Source organism: Notamacropus eugenii, chromosome 3 (assembly GCF_028372415.1).
Source record: "Notamacropus eugenii isolate mMacEug1 chromosome 3, mMacEug1.pri_v2, whole genome shotgun sequence".
Lineage (NCBI taxonomy): Eukaryota > Metazoa > Chordata > Mammalia > Diprotodontia > Macropodidae > Notamacropus > Notamacropus eugenii.
Window position 1 is genome coordinate 255,269,701 of NC_092874.1, and position 4,031 is coordinate 255,273,731.

Here is a 4,031-nt window from a genome sequence, read left to right on the forward strand (position 1 = left end):
GCTCTCTTTGTGGTGGCACAGAACTGGAAATTTCAGGGATGTCCATCAAGTGGCGAATGGCTGAACAAGTTATGGTATATTATCATGATGGAATACTACTGCGCTATAAAAAAACCGAGTTCAATAATTTTTAGAAAAACACAGATGGACTTGCAGAAAATAATGAATATCGAAATAAGCAGAACCAAGAGAACATTGTATAAATAGCAATGTTGTTGTAAGAACTTAGAGCAACTAAGTCTTTTTTGATTAAAGCCAAATTAACTGCAAAGGACATACGAAGACACTATCTGCATCCGAAGAAATGATAGATGCACAGAATCACACACACACGTATAAAATCATATACACACATTTTACATATATATATATACATACACACACATTACTGTCTAATGGCAATCATCTCGGGGGGTTAAGGGAGAAAAAAGGGAAGTTACACAACAGTTTTAATAGATGTGCAATCATCTTTTTTTCTTTGCTAACATATAAAGAAAATGCTTGTTTTATTTCCTAAGATCAGAATACAATTTTAAGTATTGCATAATTATAGTTGTAACTGAAGCAGTCATTGAATAAAGAGGATCTCAGGATCACAGACATAGGAGCTGGTAGGGACACCATAAGGTTTCTTGTTCAGTCACTTTTCAGTACAGTCCCAACTCTTAGTGGCCCTGTCAAAATTTTGTACAAACTCACTTCAAGGTTTTTTTCCTCCTAAGAGAAGGAAAAAAGTCATCTGGAAGATAAAAATACAACTCTTCAGGGGCACTTTGTTGCTTAACTAGACAATATATTGCAATTTCAATCTTCTGCCTTGCACTCTTAAAATCCTAGGAAGATCTCGTTTCAAAAGCAGTGATAATGCTAAATTGGGCAGAAAGGAAGTCATTATTTGTAGTAAACTATGTTCTTATGGATCACAGATTTTCTATCTTATAGATATAGAAGATAAAACATGACCCTTGCCCACCCTACACTCTGCCATCCCATTCAGTTATCACTGTCCTAGAAAACTGACACACCAATGTGCATCAGAGGGCTTTTTTGTCTGTAAACGAAAAGTTTGTGGTTTTTTGGGTGCCAACATGGTATCTCAAGTACACCACTCTTCTCAACAATTGGTGAACCATCAAATCTGTGGCATGTCACACCTCTCCCTCCCCCAACCTCCCTGGCCTACAAGCCAATTAGAGACATAGACCTCAGCCCTACCCGAAGAAGACTGGGAAAATCCCAATTACTGAAGATAAAGCCTGGCTAAGGCACATTTTCATGTACCTCATTTCCTGAGTAGGCTTCTACTAGCCACAAGAAGTTTTATTAGGAAAGGATTGAGACTTATGAACAGTACTTTTAAATATCCCCTGGGTATGGTGGTAAGTTTAACCACAAAATCACTAATTTTAGAAAGCAACTGTTTTTAACTCAGCAGTAACAACCAGTGACATCAAATGCATGCATTTAGGTATATTTTAACTGTCTATATTACAATCAAAAAAAAAAAAAAAAGAATGAATAGGAACAAAATTTACCAGTAAGGAGTACTTTCAATTTGTGATTAGTATTTACCTAGATCAGGGGCTAACTTTTTTTTCTGTCATGGATCCTTGTGGTAATCTGATGAAGTCTATGGCCTTCTCAGGTTTTTTTTAAATGCACAAAAAACAACATTAAAAAGGAAATAGTTATCAACTATCATAAGAAGTTCACACAGACTCCATGTTAACTTAAGAACTCCTGTCCTAAAGAAAGGTGGGTAGAGATTGGACCAGATTTCATCTACATCCATTTTTCATGGATTCTATCTGATAACAATATGTATATATTATATATATATAAATACAGTCCAAAGCAAAAAAAAAAAAATAGGGCATTATCCCTATCTCCCATAATGCACTCAGCACAGCTTAACATAAAAAACAATTAGCTGTAAATCAATGAAGAACTTAAATGTTAGGATCTGTTGGCTGAAGGTCTGTCTAGCCTGGCAGTGGTGATGTGTGTGGATGTGATAAAAGAATGAACTAAAAGCTTTAGAGACATAATTCATTAAAGCAACAACTATAGTAAGAACTGGCCTGATCTACTAACACCAAAGTTAGCACATATATGAAACACAAAGATTACATTTAAACATATACAAATTTTATACATATATATACACAGGAGATAAAATTCCCAAGAAAGATTAGCAGTATCAACTGAAGCCTGGGGATGTAAGCCTCAGTAAGAAAACTTTATGCATGGTTATAGTGTGTTTTTAAAGGGGCAGTTGGGGCTCCAGAAATTTAACTTAAAACTACTACTCAAAAACTTTTCAATAACATTCAGTGCTGCAATTTATAGAACTGGACACCCCAGACAAAACTGTCAGCATTTGGGTTGGGGGGAAGGGGACAGAGTAGGGAAAAGTTGGGCTGGGTTGTTTTAACAATCTCTTAAAAGTTCCTTTCAGCTTTAAATTCTACATTCAATTAATTTATTAACAATATCCTTTTGTCCACAGCAGTATCATGGACCTTGGAAAATAAAGATTCTTGCCCACACTGACGTATCTGTCAATGCAACTACAAGAGAAGAAAAACATGACTGAAAAGTAAATAGGTTTTATCTGCCAAATTTTCAACTCTACAGTAAATTATAACATAAGGCAAAGTTAAAAGTGAATCCTGGAAATACCAATGCCTGGGAAATGACACAATCCTAGTCTCTGACCTTCTCCCCAAGGGCAAATTTTAATATCTGGATTCTTATACTAATAAACAAAACTGCCAGTATGCCACTCAGGCCAAACCTTTTCTCATAAATTCCACCACATTTCATACAAAAAAGCTTTACCTACTGGGTGCTTAGATCATAGTACTAAAAAAGAAATTCTAATAAAACTTAGTTCATAATTATTTCATCAGCAAAATAGATTTTAAAAATCCAATCAGGTTCCCTTTTTTTTGAAATTAACAAAGGGCAGGGTTTTGTTTTTTTTTCTAAAATTATCGCAAGAATGTCATGCCCTATAATCAGTCTACTAAAGAATAACATTTAGTTTAAGAAAGAACTAATTTTATCACTTCAAAACAAAGAATGTTAAATTTGGTTTTACAAGAACAAATCCTGAAACCAAAGAATTAAAAAAAAAAAAGGCATCCAATACTTGCATATTAAATGGTTTAATGTATTAAATGAATAGAGATGGAAATGTTTCAGCCAGCCACAGCTCAAGTTCTACTTACAAGAATGGGAATTATATCTAATTTAAACCAAGAAGAGCACCAAATTTACACTCTCCTATAAGCACTTCTATGTAAACACTGAAAATTCAGTTATCTTTAGTGACCCTACTATAATCACCAACCATTTTACTAGATACTATTCATAGTGCAATGAAAATATTTCTACCAATGAATTGAATCCCTTTACAAGGAAACAGCCAGCTTTTTAGGGCTAAAAAGGAAACAAAAGACAGGTAGAATCCCATTTTAGCAAATACAGTGAGGTATAGATCCACATATACCAAGGCTATTTCCGTGCCATAGAAATGCATAGGAATACTGCTTTGTTGACTTGGATACTGGTTTTGTTCAATGAGAAATTCATATAACAAACATATCTCACAAGTCTTTATGAAGTTGGCAGTTAATTAGAAAGTGTTCTGTTATTTATATATAAAAATATAAATATCAGTGTAGTAACAGTAAGCATGCAAAATGTTATGTTGGTTGTTTAGAGTTCTTAAAAGAATAAAAGTGAATTGTTTCCTGGCTCCCAGAGGCTGGGCTGGTGGGGACTATAAAATGAAAGTTAAGACAATTATATGGTAGCACAAATCTCAGGACAACAAACTTCCTTAAATACTCTGAAATGTTGTGAATTATCTTTGGAACTATGAAAGTTCACAAAGCAACTTAGAAGTTCTAACATTTTGTAGGCCCTCCCAGTTTAAGTAGGTAACAAGAAGCCAGGAAATGGTATTTCTACCATATTCCTCCCTTTCTCAACATAGAAAAGCCCAAATCATTACCAACACAACA